The sequence below is a fragment of the Emys orbicularis genome, chromosome 1, assembly GCF_028017835.1.
Source record: "Emys orbicularis isolate rEmyOrb1 chromosome 1, rEmyOrb1.hap1, whole genome shotgun sequence".
Lineage (NCBI taxonomy): Eukaryota > Metazoa > Chordata > Testudines > Emydidae > Emys > Emys orbicularis.
In genome coordinates, this window is record NC_088683.1 from 248782404 (window position 1) to 248797743 (window position 15340).

General features: G+C 44.4%; 1 protein-coding gene across 1 annotated transcript in view; it reads right to left on the bottom strand.

Annotated features, from left to right (window-relative positions):
• The window catches only part of REV1 (REV1 DNA directed polymerase), a 97318-nt gene extending 82193 nt beyond the window's left edge, over positions 1–15125 (bottom strand). The window contains exon 1 of the mRNA XM_065407087.1: positions 15065–15125. The gene's annotated coding sequence lies outside the window, so the exon portion shown is untranslated. The remainder of the gene's footprint in view (positions 1–15064) is intronic.
• Between the last annotated feature and the right edge of the window lie 215 nt (positions 15126–15340).

The window sequence follows — 15340 nt, forward strand, 5'->3', positions numbered from 1 at the left end:
TTATTTTGTCTACTTTTAGTTTCATCAGGACAAGTGATCAGAAAGACAGGTATACATTAGGTGAACTCAAGAGATGGGGAACACGATGTCTGTCACACAGAAGCCCTCCTTTTCTTGGCAACTCCGGAAGAGTGGAAGCTTGGAATTACTGGTTGCTGCAGATCTGCAAGCATTGAGAAGTTGTCATCAGAAAACTTCAGATACATTTCCAATTTCCCTGGCAGATGGGACGCAGCCACTTCACTTGAAGTCTGAACACAGGCTTGGCAAGTGATATTTCAATGATCAGATGTGTTCTGCCCAGTTTATCAGGATCAGGGCTTCTTTTGCTAATGTTTCCCTGCTTGTTTATTTGACATCAGTGCTGGGTTAATCACTTGTAATCTGAAGACCAATCTTCCCATTTGCAGCTCAAGGAGTTTGATGAGGAACCAAGATCTCTGGGATGAGAAAGAATCCCCATCCAGTCTTGCATCTCTGGTGAGGACTGCTCACCCAAAAATCCAGCAGAGGCACTCCCTGGAGAAATTCATTGGGCTTCCTCCAGCAGTGCTGGACTGCTAGAGCTAAGGTAATCTTTCCCTGCACGCAGAATCTACTGAGCCAGAAAACTAGGTGAAGGAAGGGAGGTTTACTGGTTCATGAAAGATGACATGAAAGAGCCATGAAAGATGACATGATGCTCATTACATAGAAGATCAGCTTGAATGGATGTGTATTTGACTTCCTAATCTGAGCTGCTACAAGAAATGCTTTATCAAGCTTCTCCTGGAAGGAGTGGGGTGGGGGGAGAAGACTCTAGGGCTTGAAGACTGATCATGGGTGGACAGATTTCAGAGAGGGGGTTAATTTCCTGAGGTTTATAATAACCCCTTCTTCCAGAAGCTCCACTGACCCCTGAATGGCCCTCTGACCCTTCAGAGATCAAATGCAAAGGCAGGACAGAATGTACCACATCTTCCTTTGGTGAAAAGACACCACCACAACTACCATGAGCACTAGAAAATGCTGCTACACAAACCACAAATAGAAACTAGAATTATGATGCTCAGCACTCCTCTGCTCTCTCTCAAATACTTGTGTAACCCAGTGGTAAAGCATGTGTTGTATGTCCCTGTATGAGCTGGCTCACAGAGAGGATAACACTATACTTTCCGCCAACCAGTTACCTTTCCCCTTTGAGAGGTAGGAGTATGTGCTGTAGATCTGAAGGCTGTGGGTTCAAACCCTCCTGATTATCCATTTGAGGGGAAAGAATTAGTGTGAGGACTACAACTGAGCAGGAAACAGTTTTACCACCACATAGAACTCTGAGATTTCAAAAGTTTTCCCATTGTACATCAGGATGAAACTGAGGCCATAAGTTTTTCACAAAAGGCAAGACAGAGCTGCCTCAGCCCCAGAACAGCCATCAGCCTGGTGATTATGGCACTTACCTGCAATGTGGGAGCAGGGCCGGCTCCAGGGTTTTGGCCGCCCCAAGCAGCCAAAAAAAAAAAAGCCGCGATCGCGATCTGCGGCAGCAATTCGGCGGGAGGTCCTTTGCTCCGAGCAGGAGTGAGGGACCATCCGCTGAATTGCCGCCGAACAGCTGGACGTGCAGCCCCTCTCCGGAGTGGCCGCCCCAAGCACCTGCTTGGTAAGCTGGTGCCTGGAGCCGGCCCTGTGTGGGAGACTGAGGCTCAGGTAGTTCCATGCTCTGCCTGATTTGGTGACTATAGAGTCACTCTCTCTCCCTGGCCAAATGATTAGTTATACAAGGGGGAAGAGCTCCAGCTGGAGACAGAGACTATACCCTGGTGGTTAGGACACTCTGTCATAACTGGGACATGGGCAGTCTGACCTACTGGTTGGAACAGGAGCCACGCCGGGTGTGATACCAAGAGATCAGACTGAGCCAGGCCAGAGGGCAAAGCAGGAGTCAGCTGTCGGGATGCAGGACCAGCGATTAGAAATCAGGCAGAAGCAGCCTTAAGCAGGGAAAAGCCAGTTGCATGGACAATTTCCTGTTCCTGCACTTGGTTTAAATACAAGTAGGGACCCAATCAGATCCCAGGACTGGAGTCACGGGCAGCAGTCGTCGGACCCCAGGTTGCGGGGTTTGGTGGTGAAGTTTTTGCTTTATTATGCCGCATGCAGGTTCCGGGGCGGCTGAGGAGGCGGTATGTGCTATTCAGCTTCCTGGGTTCATCAGTAATGTCCCTGGTTTTGCCAACTGTTAGCAGCTCATTGGGTGGCAGGTTGGAACTTACTAGCTCCTACAAGCCCTTTGGACCAGCATTCAAGAACCATGGACCCTGACCCACTCGTATGGGATGTGGGAGGCCTAGGTCCAAGTCTCTGGTCTGAATCAGGCAGAGCTGGAACTTCAGCCCAAAGTCTCCCACAGGCTGAGTACCCTAACCACCAGGCTGTTGGCTATCCTGGGTTGGTTGCACGCTCTCTCTCTCTCTCTCTCTGGTTTTGACCAGAAATTCCATCCTGGACCTACGAAAGTTTCACTGAAACCAGTATGTTCCCAGGAAATGTTTCAGTTTCAATGAATTGGCATTTTCCAACTAAAAAGGATTCATTAGAAAATTCATGACTAGCTCTAGTAAGAACCCTGGAGTAACTGTTGGAATGATTTTATACTCCAATACAATGTATGCAGAAGTGAACTGGGTAGTAATATTAAGGCTGTCGATTAATCACAGTTAACTCACATGATTAACTCAAAAAAATTAATCACGATTCATCGCAGTTTTAATCGCACAAACAATAGAATACCAATTGAATTTTTTTTTAAATATATTGTTTTAAATTACAATACAGAATACAAAGCATACAGTGCTCACTTCATATTTTTATTGCAAATATTTGCACTGTAAAAACAATAAAAAGCAATAGTATTTTTCAATTCACCTCATCCATAATGCAATCTCTGTATCGTAAAGGTGCAACTTACAAATGTAGGCTCTAAAGTTTTACATTATTTTGTTTTTGAGTGCAGTTATGTAACAACAACAACAACAAAAAATCTACAAGTCCACTCAGTCCTACTTCTTATTCAGGCAATCTCTAAGACAAACAAGTTTGTTTACATTTACGGGAGATAATGCTGCTCGCTTCGTCACCAGAAAGTGAGAACAGGCGTTCACATGGCACTTTTGTAGCCAGCAGTGCTGAGTATTTACATGCCAGATATGCTAAATATTCGTATCCCCCTTCATGCTTCGGCTACCATTCCAGAAAACATGCTTCCATGCTGATGATGCTCATTAAAAAAATAATGTGTTAATTAAATTTTGACTGAACTCCTTGGAGGAGAATAGCATGTTTTCCTGCTGTTTTACCCACATTCTGCCATATATTTCGTACTATAGCTGTCTCAAATGATAACCCTGCACATATTATTCGTCTAAAGAACACTTTCACTGCAGATCTGATAAAACGCAAAGAAGGTACCAATGTGAGATTTCTAAAGATAGCTACAGCACTCAGTCCAAGGTTTAAGAATCTTAAGTGCCTTCCAAAATCTGAGAGGGACGACACGTGGAGCATGCTTTCAGAAGTCTTAAAAGAGCAAAACTCCAATATGGAAACTACAAAACCCAAACCATCAAAAGAGAAAATCAACCCTCTGCTGGTGGCATCTGACTCAGATGATGAAAGTGAACATGCATTGGTCTGCTCTGCTTTGGATCGTTATCGAGCAGAACCCATCATAACCATGGACACACGTCCTCTGGAATGGTGATTGAAGATGAAATGACACATGAATCTTTAGCGCATCTGGCATGTAAATATCTTGCAACGCCAGCTACAACAGTGCCTTGCGAAAGTCTGTTCTCACTTTCAGGTGACATTGTAAACAAGAAGCGGGCAGCATTATCTCCTGCAAATGTAAACAAAATTGTTTGTCTGAGTGACTGGCTGAACAAGAAGCACTGAGTGCACTTGTAAGCGCTAAAGTTTTACATTGTTTTGTTTCTGAATGCAGTTTTTTTTGTACATAATTCTACATTTGTAAGTGCAACTCGCATTACAGTACTTGTATGAGGTGAATTGGAAAATACAGTTTCTTTTGTTTTTTACTGCACAAATATTTTTGTAAGCAAAAATAAATATGAAGTGAGCGCTGTATACTTTGTATTCTGTGTTGTAATTGAAATCAATATATTTGAAAATGTAGAAAACATCCAAAAATATTTAAATAAATGGTATTCTATTATTGGGTATTCTATTATTGTTTAATCACGCAATTAATCACTTTAATCGCCTGATTAATCATGATTAATTTTTTTAATCGCTTGACAGCCCTAGTTAATATTTGTTTTACCGTGGCATTTTTAGTATTTGTGTTTTGGTTAATGAGAGCTATTCCTTTAAGAACAGGGTGCAGCACTTTATTATATTGGTGTTAAAGACTGAGAGCAATGTGTGGGAGATTGTCCCTGTTTGTCCACACTGGAAGACCGTGCCTGAGTAAGCTCCAAAAAGGTCACAATAAATTTGGTAAATTTATCATTCTAGAATGCATGCCTCCTTCTTGAGGCTGTAACATTAGCACTTGTGGGAGATTGGATGCCTCAGGACATTGCTAATGAGCTACAGAACCTTTCATCTGTAGCTGACCACTCTGAATTCAGCTCAGCAAGGATTAAAAATTGTTTCCATCTAATGGATGTTTTGTGGCCCTATATGCGTTTCATGGATCTCAGTTCCAGCTCCCACCTCACAAACCCATCACTGGCAAGCACACTCTCTTACTATGCATTTGTACAATGCCTAGCACAATGTAGTCCCATTCTTGGTTGTGTCTTCTAGCAAGGGCTCCTGCAGCAGGGGACAAAATTGTGTTACAATACATTTTTGAGAGTTAGTAACCCTAACGCATTGAGGGGTGGGGCAAGTGGAGTTAAAATCAGCCTACACGCCAACATATTAAGAGGGGGGAGGGGGAGAGACAGACAATTTAAAAAAAAACCAATGATTTTTGAAGTTCTAGGATTGACAATATTACTTTATAACAAAATAAACTATAAACTTGATGACTTGATACTGTTAGAGTAGTTTGAGCTGATTTTAGGAGGGAATGACCTCTAATACCATTATAGTCATTTGCAATTGCAAGCAGTTGCTGATGTCAGGGCCAGTCAGGCAATTTTAATCCGATCAATCCCTGACTACTACAGTGTTTTAACCACATTTGTATAAAAATTACATGCATAGAACTGGCTGACTAAAAAACATGTGAAAAGTTTCTGGACCATAAACTGCCACTTTTTGGGGAGGGTGTGGAAGGGAGAGAGAGTTTGGAATAAAAAGGCCAACAAGCCTGAATCAGAAGATAAAACTGAAGACCCTCGATGAAGAATAAAGCATGCGACACAAAACAGTAAGCTAAGGAGTATGAGAAGTTAATAGTAAAACTTACTTTCCAGAATCCATGAAAAGCTGAGTATCCATTGCCTTGTGTCAGAAAGGTGAAATGGTGTGTAATTTGCAAAAATCATGAGTATTAAAGCCCTTTAAAATTAATTCCCTATATGTACATGACTGCTCATGTGAAGTACACGGTAGCAGGAAATGTCATTTTGTCCCAAGAAACTCCTATTACTACATTGCTCCAGAAAATGCAACATGAGGAGATACAGAAGTTCTACACAGCGTTGCTAAACATAATTTCAATTTCTGAGATTTTGAAATTGTCTGCAGATTGCAATTTGCAGGCCAAAATGGCCTTAATCTTGGATCAAACTATGTTAACACCTAAGAAGTGAAAGATTTTATATACAAGTGTCACAGTTCATGACAACTGCACCTGTATTCCCCCCCTCTGAGGTCCAGCATGGGCACCCATTCTACGTTCCTCAGCCGTCACCTCTCTTGGGAGGAGACTAATGTCTCTCTCCCTTCTGAACTGTCATTGCACAGTTCCCTGCCTATACGGTGTTATTCCCAGCAAGCCAAACTTAACCAGCCCAGCCTCTGTGCTTTGCTACTCTTCAAAAAGTTATGAGTTACCACAGATTTATTCTTAAGATGAAAGAATTACAGACCAAACATATTAAAAACAATAAAAGAACCTATGCACATGCTAAAAAGCTTATCTCAGGTCACCCCAACTCCAACTGGTAGGTGTCAATCTTTCCAAGCCTTCCATAAGCACTGGGGGTCACCCCCTTAGACAGAATGTTCTGTCCATTTGCTGGATCAAAAAGAGGACCCTGAGCCAGTTTAAACTCAAGATATTATCCAAAAGGCCTCTCTTTGCCTGATGGTCTCTGGAGAATCCAATCTGAACTAGTATATGAGAGCCTCTCCAGTTGGAGGTACCTCCCTAGAGGTGTCGCAACCTGAATGATTTTGTCTAATCACCCCCCAACTGTTCTTGGTTACGGGAGGGCTGTGGCCACCCTCCAACCCCCCGTGAAAATACATAAAATCCCTGGCCCACAATGATACATACACTTAATGCAGTAATATCTCCCAAAGATACAAAACTATGTGACTGGGCAACAATGGCAGATGAAATTCAATACTGATAAGTGCAAAGAAATGTACATTGGAAAAATAATCCCAATTATACATACAAAATGATGGGTTCTAAGTTAGCTGTCACCACTCAAGAAAGATTTCAGAGTCATCGTGGATAGTTCTTGGAAAACATCTGCTCAATGTGCAACAGCAGTCAAAAAAGCCAACAGAATGCTACGAAACATTAGGAAAGGGTAGATAAGACGACAAAAAATATCACAATATCATTACATAAATCCATGGTATGCCCACACCTTGAATATTATGTGCAGTTCTAGTCACCTCATCTCAAAAAAAATATATTAGAATTGGAAAAGGTACAGAGAAGGGCAACAAAAATGGCATGGGGCATGGAACAGCTTCCAAATGAGAAGAGGTTAAAAAGACTGGGACTGTTCAACTTAGAAAAAGAGATCACTAAGAGCGACGGGGGGATATGATACAGGTCTATAAAATCACAAATGGTATTGAGAAAGTGAATAAGGAATTATTTACCCTTTCATGTAACACAAGAACCAGGGGTCACCCAATGAAATTAATAGGCAGCAGGTTTAAAACAAATACAAAGAAGTACAGTAGACATTTGTTTGCATCAACAACTTGTAAGAGCAACATTTCACCTGGGAACACTTTGCCTACTGTGTATTGTCCACTTGGTAACAGCAACATAGTCATCACATAAGAGCAACATTTGTGACATTTTGACATCACCTCCAGCGGTGGAGATTGGGGGGGCATATACGGTACCCCCCAAACTTCATATTTCCATTCCTCTCCTGACCTGGACCTTCAACGCCAGGCACACAGCCCCATCCACTTGCTTTGCCTGACAGAGCCTGCATGGAGAGCAGGGAGTTTGAGGAGAGGGTCTGGAAGAGAGAGATTTTTCAGGGTGGGAGAAGCTGGGGTTGGGGGAGCAGCAGAGGCACAGCTGAAAGGTTCCCTTCTCCCTTCCTCAGCATCTGGCTTGCAAGCAGCGACATGCAGGGTGGTGTTTGCTATTTTGCAGTGGGGAATATGAGGGACCCCGCTCCCAACACTGACCTGTCCCATCCATCTTGGTTGCCAGTGGCGGGGTGTGGCTGTGCTGTTTTGCAGTGGGTGGTCGGGGGACCTCGCTCCCCAGGGCACTGACCTGTCTCCTTCACCACTTCCAACTCCTCTGTCCATGCAAGGAGCCACCCCCTTCCCCCCTACACACACACACACTCCCATTGCACAGGTGCCCTCCCCAGCCACCCATCCCTCCCTCACCAGGGTGAGCATGAAGCTGCCGATGAGAGCATCCTCAGCCTGTCGGCAGCCAGGCTCACTCAGCCATTTTGCCGATTGGGGGCTCCCCTGCCAAATCCAGGGTTTCCCATTCCTCCACCCCACACTCCTCAATACCCTTCCACAACATGGCTGACCCACACCTTCCAAAACACTCTTAACTCTTCATAGGCCTTTGGTCACATGACACTCCCCGTAACAGCAACAACCGCTTAGGAGCAACATAGAAAAAGGGCACCAACATGTTGCTACCAACGAGGGTTTACTGTACTTCGTCACACAATGGGAACTCATTGCCGGGGATGATGTGAAGGCCAAAAAGCATAACTGGGTTCAAAATCAGACAAGTTCATGGATAGGTCCATCAATGGGTATTAGACAAAATGGTCAGTAGGGAATGTAAAATACTCAATGGTTAAACAGTTAACCAGTAAGCTTTAGTCTTACTGGTTATCCGACCCTAACTGTTAGACCCCAGCCCGCGCTGGCCAGCCAACCCGGCCCCTTTCCCTTTAATCGGTTAACTGTTTAAATGACATAATTTTAATTGTTTAAATGGTTAACTTTTTAAATGGATATTAAGTATCAGAGGGGTAGCCGTGTTAGTCTGGATCTGTAAAAAGCAACAGAGAGTCCTGTGGCACCTTTAAGACTAACAGATGTCCTGGAGCATAAGCTTTCGTGGGTGAATGCCCACTTCGTCGGATGCATGTTATCCGACGAAGTGGGCATTCACCCACGAAAGCTTATGCTTCAATACATCTGTTAGTCTTAAAGGTGCCACAGGACTCTCTGTTGCTTTAAATGGATATTTACATCCCTAATGGTCAGGAATGCAACCCCATGCTCTGGGTATCCCTAAGCCTCTGACTGCCAGAAGCTGGGACTAGATAAGGGATGAATCACTCAATAATTGCCTTGTTCTGTTCATTCTCTTTGAATCGTCTGGCACTGGCCACTGTAAGAAGACATGATACTGAGCTAGATGGACCACTGGTCTGATCCAATATGGCCATTCTTATAATATTTAAAGGCTGCTTTATTAGAAGCAGTTTTTAAATTGGACAATTCCAGAAATACAACTCAACAGCATCTCTTTAAATATAGTCTGAATAAAAATGGCTTCTGCTCTCAATCTGATTTTACTACTGTTTTATCTGTCAGTCTTACCAGCTCTCCAGTCCAAGAAAACCACCGTGACCCAAATTTCTATTGTAAAACACAAACAGATAAAACAAATCTTACATACCACTTTTTACATAATACAGCAGAAACAAACAAACATGCATCACACCCAAATGGCACAAACTGCCGACCACCCATCTTTGCAGGACACCTTTAAGGAGGACCTTACAATCATCTGGAGCTATGAGGCATGCTGCCATCTGCATATCTTATTCTTCCCAAAGTCTTCTAAGAAGAAATAACAATTTTGGTATCACTGGGTTCAGTGCAAAGGACAGTCCACCTCTTCTGCCAACCCATCCAGTAGGGTCGTAAGAGTTCAGTTTTTAAGGGTTCAGGCAAATGAATTCCACAGTCGATATGCAGAGATAGTACCAAGTGGCCCAGATCTGAGGAAGCAGGACTCCCAGGCTCTAGGGCAGGGGTTCTCAGACTTTTGTACTGGTGACCCCTTTCACATAGCAAGCCTCTGAGTGCAACCCCCCTTATACGTTAAAAACACTTTTTTATATATTTAACACCATTATAAATGCTGGAGGCAAAACAGGGTTTGGGGTGGAGGCTGACAGCTCACGACCCCCTTGTAATAACCTCATGACTCCCTGAGGGGTCCCAACCCCCAGTTTGAGAACCCCTGCTCTAGGGAGACTGACCTCACAGGCCAATCCACATGCCCAAATGCTAGCAGAGCTCTCCCTCCTAGCACAGAGCCACTAGGAGGAAGCCAGTTGCACCCTTCCCAACTCCCAGAGTCTCTGGTGCTCTTTAGAAGAGGATATATGGACTGATCTTTCTTTTGTGCAAACGCTTTCAGCCCGTAAAACCACTGCAGCTTTGGCATTATGATTTTCTGAGCCACATTAGTGCTGGGACAGTCCCCTTTAACAGGAGACTTTCTTGAAACCGTATTTCACAGCCTCTTTCATTAAAAGAGACGGACTTTCTGTGCTCAATGGGAAAAAGACATGCACACCTCACAGGTCATAGCCAAGAGAAGTCACTATTCATGACCACTTGATGAAGGAAAATTGTGTGTGCAAGAACAACATTTTTAGAGAAATTTCATCTTCTTCTAAACTGGATCCACCACTGACAGCAACAATAACATAATCTGAAGCTCTAAATTATTTCCCTTTCCTTTGCCCCCCAACAAAATCATTAATAACACAAGTTGCAGTAAGACCAAAAAAAAGTTTAAAAAAAAGGAAAGTTTTTGCTTTTGCTGAAATACAAGGAAAGGAACTGAGGACCATTATGGAGCAGTGGAGCTGTTTATACCCTCAATGCTAGGTTGGGTAGAAGCTTGAGGGATGAGTGCATGTGCTCACGGGATCCCTCAAATTCTGGGATCCAAGGCAATCTCTTTGTATCTGCTAGAATGGTCATGCTTGAATATGTGCCTAATGCAGTATTTTTTCATCTGCTATTAGTTTCCCCATTGCCAGGATTACTGTAATCGCCTATCCTCCATAAATCAAGAAGCTGAAATGGTGGTAGCTGAATTCAGACAAGCCAGATAAGAGGAGTTGTGATTCGACCAGGTATCAATGGTTAGGAGACATGGTGAACAACATACAAAGACCCAAAACCCAAATAGTGCAGTCAGCTCTCTTTTCTTATAGCAAAGCAGTCTGGTTTCTGACAAACATAGCCTAGTATTTGACCACCTCAATCGGGATCTGTCCCTGAGAAGGGCCCCTCCCCAAACCTCCCCCCCTGCAGCTGCTTATTAATAAACATGTAAAAGAAAAACATTCCTCAAGAGTATGAAAAAATGTGGCATACATAAACTACCAAGTGAGAGACTCAAAACTTTAGAATGAAAAGTAAGCATTGGTCTACACTACAAACTTATTTTGATATATCTACATTGCTCAGCGCTTCTAGACAAAGTTACCACCTGTTGGGGAGGTGGAGTACCTACACCCAACAGGAGAAGCTCTTCCATCAGCATAGGTAGCATCTTCACTAAGCGCTACTGCAAGGCAGTTGTAAGTGCAGACAAGCCCTAAGTTTCACAAGTCACCACTTTTTAGCCTCCTCAGAGTCAAATTTTGCAGTGATCCACAATGTGACTGTGGACTGCCTCTGCTAGTCAATTATATCAGAAAGAGTGAAAGCTCATCAGGAAGCATTCCAATTGATATACCAAGCTTCAGATACCCCTCAGATGGATCGAACAGCCACAATGTGCAACTCCAAAGCAGTGATACTCTTCAGTCAGTTTTGAGAACAGAGGCCTATAGTGGATGCGCTCCCCAACCCACGGAATTTAAAGCTATCTTGTACATTCCTTTCTTCTGAAGGAGCTGGCAAGTGGAAAGACCAAATCTTTCTCCCCCAGGCCCACACACTATATTATTTTGGGTTTCTACACCATGATTGCCAATGCACCATCCTTAAACTTAGCTGGCAGCACATAACAAGAATCCTCCATTCCTGACAGTATTAGTATTTTCAATTGCAATATTGTCTGTTTTCCAAAATGGAGAAGATAGGCACAACGAAGTACAGGAAGTGCTACGTAATTTTTTTTTCAATGAAAAAGCTAGAGTAACTCATATAATATATTTACATGGAGTCCCACAGAAATCATCTTCCTTGCATGGTGCTCAGGCCATTTCTTTCTGCATTCAAGTTGCTCTCCCTCAAGGCCCTGAACAATTCCATGGCAGGTCTCATTTTTTCTGCTCCCTTTCCTCTTATTCTGCTGCTCCCCCTGGAGAGCACAGAACTACCACCAGATTGGTCCCAATAGTATTCCTTTAATGAAGAATTTTCAGTATTATGAGATTTAGTTCCCTCCCTATACACCTACTACCCAAAACTTCTGCTAATAGGAGTCAGGAACTCTCAGAAAGGAAAATATACCTGTCAATTTTTTTTTTTTTGCAAATATCTAATTCAAGGAGGGGAAAATATTCTCCTTTGTAAAATTATTACTATTTAGCAAAGATTAAATTGGGAAAATGTATAGTGGGATCAAGCACATTTATCTTTCACTAACTGCCAAGGACAAGTGAATTTACCTTTTTTTTTTTTTTGCCTCACAGTGGTAACTAAATTTCTCTACCTGCTGCAAATCCTATTTTTAAACTTACTGGCCTAACTCTTAATATTTGTTCCTTAGAGTAGCTAAAACAGTAACCATATGAAAAATCTGACATGACACTAAGATACAGCCGCATTTGCTCCAATCCCTCAGACAGAGACAAACGCCTACAAGATCTCTATCAAGCGTTCTTAAAACTACAATACCCACCTGCTGAAGTGAAGAAACAGATTGACAGAGCCAGAAGAATACCCAGAAGTCACCTACTACAGGACAGGCCCAACAAAGAAAGTAACAGAACGCCACTAGCCATCACCTTCAGCCCCCAACTAAAACTTCTCCAGCGCATCATCAAGGATCTACAACCTATCCTGAAGGACGATCCCTCACTCCCACAGATCTTGGGAGACAGGCCAGTCCTCACTTACAGACAGCCCCCCAACCTGAAGCAAATACTCACTAGCAACCACACACCACACAACAAAAACACTAACCCAGGAACCTATCTTGCAACAAAGCCCGTTGCCAACAATGTCCACATATCTATTCAAGGGACACCATCATAGGATCTATTCACATCAGCCACACCATCAGAGGCTCGTTCACCTGCACATCTACCAATGTGATATATGCCATCATGTGCCAGCAATGCCCCTCTGCCATGTACATTGGCCAAACTGGATAGTCTCTACGCAAAAGAATAAATGGACACAAATCAGACGTCAAGAATTATAACATTCAAAAACCAGTCGGAGAACACTTCAACCTCCCTGGTCACTCAATTACAGACCTAAAAGTTGCAATTCTCCAACTAACAAACTTCAAAAACAGACTCCAACAAGAAACTGCAGAATTGGAATTAATTTGCAAACTGGACACCATTAAGTTAGGCTTGAATAAAGACTGGGAGTGGATGGCTCATTACACAAAGTAAAAACTATTTCCCCATGCTAATTTTTCCCCTACTGTTACTCACACCTTCTTGTCAATTGTTTGAAATGGGCCATCCTGATTATCACTACAAAAGTTTTTTTCCCCTCCTGCTGATAATAGCCCACCTTAATTGATTAGTCTCGTTAGAGTTGGTATGGCAACACCCATTTTTTCATGTTCTCTATGTATATATCTTCCTACTGTATTTTCCACTGTATGCATCCGATGAAGTGGGTTTTAGCCCACGAAAGCTTATGCCCAAATAAATTTGTTAGTCTCCAAGATGCCACAAGTACTCCTCGTTCTTTTTGCTGATACAGACGAACACGGCTACCACTCTGAAACCTTCTCTAGACCAGTACCTTCTAGGTCAAGGGAGTCAGCAGCAAGATAGCCTGAAGCCCAGTGCCCAGAGACAGTGTTATCCCCCCACAATATACCTATATTTCATTGGTCAATGGGAAGGGAAAATTAAATACACCATCCAGAAAGCCCTGATCACTACTATATTTGACCAGTAATACAGGGAACAGCGATCTACTGAATAACATTGAAGACAAATGTGCTATCCACAAGAAGTCAGACATTTTACTACAAGGATTCTAAATATTTGTTAAACCATTTTTTGCTACCTGAATTCTTACCCCTTAAAAACAAACATGTGCAAAGTAGTTAAGAATCGTTAATTATTCACAAGCCAAGAACAAGGCAGGTGCTGTAAGGAGTTTGTTTCCTAATGCTGTCCTACCAATGACCTCCAGTTTGACAGGGAGGAATTATTCACTAACAAGTTAAGAGATTCAGTCAAATAATCCAGCGAAAGAAAGGGATAGAACAAAAGACCAATGTGATGTGGGGCCACTAACAACACACTTGAGACAAGATAGCAAAGGAAGAGGTCTGCAGAGATTTTGGATTTGTGTGTTAATTATCTTGACTCTTAATAGGCTAGCCTCTGGAATAGTTCTATGTTAACTATGACCTCTGGCAGCTACAGGTAATTAAACCATCTCTATGTGAGCTTATTTTTCTACACATTTTGGATAGCATAATTACTATCAATAGTCTCCTGCTTTTTTTGGACTATGCAATTGAATTTTTCACATTAGACCTGGCTCTTAAATCAACACACAAAATAAAAAGGAAAGGAAAAGTGCTTCAAGAACAAACATCTGTATCTTATCTACAAACACACACAAGGAATCTTTATCTTTCATTATTTGGTAGTATTTTAGACATGAGCAGCAACAACACACTAAAAACGATGAAATCTTGCAGTGTTCGATTTAAGTCAACAAACCTAGACACTCAGTACTGACCACTCTTCGCTCCCACAATCCCCAATTTAAGAGTAACAATGCGCATTTTTTCTCATCAGCTGTTGCTTACTATCCTGGGTCGATTCGCTGCTAAGGCGGTAGCAAAACAAGGCAGCAGGGTGAGCGGGGGAGAGTGGCGTCAGGAAACACACCGAGCGTGTACTGAAACACTGCGAGCGTGTATTCCCACAGGCAGACCCCTTCCTTTCAGCTATGCCACACTTACACAGGCTCATCGCCGTGACAGACAGGCTGGGAAGCCGCAGACAGACGCACGCTGCTCTAGCTCGGTGCCCGGACGTGTGGGTGCTGCGGAGCGGGGAGCGAGGGTGGGGGGTTAGCCCGTGCCACGGGCTCTTCTCCCCGCACTGCCCCTGTGCTGGGATCCGGGCTGCACCACTCCGGCTCTGCCCTGGACAGTGTTGTGTCTGAGGTAGCGGCCCCATGTGACACGGACGGGTGCGGGGAGGGGGGGATCTGAGTGACCCAGACAGGCAGGTTTAACAGCAGCACGCCCGGACCCGGGCAAGTTGCAGCTCGCGACCCCCGCCGACCCCTCCCCGCGCGGGCAACTGGCGGGGGGAGGGCGGTTACGCGCCCCACACCCGCCTCCTGCAGCGGCTGCGGGCGCGCGCGGGCCGCGCCGGGAAGCGCTGCCGGAGTCACTGGCAGTTGGGGGCAGGCCGCGGGCCCGGCCGCCTCTCCACGCGCCGGGCGCTCAGGGGGCCGGAATGCACCGCGCGGGGAAGGGGCCCGCTCGCTCAGCCGCCCCGTGGCTCACCTGTCGCCGCGTCTGCCAGACGCACATTCCCAGGCGGTGCCGCCTGCCCGGCCGGGCCGTATAGGGGCTTCACATCGCGCTCCCCCTCCCGCCCGCTTCGTTCCTCTCAGGCAGCCCCGGCCCGCACTCTCCCCCCGCCCCCCTCGGTGTCCCCAGCTCCTCCCGCCCACCCCCTTCTTCCTGTGAACGCGTCACACACGGCGCGAGAGAGTCTCGCGCCACCAACCGCCGCTCGGTCAACAAGCCTCGCGCCAGCGGCCCAGGGCGCCCCCTAGC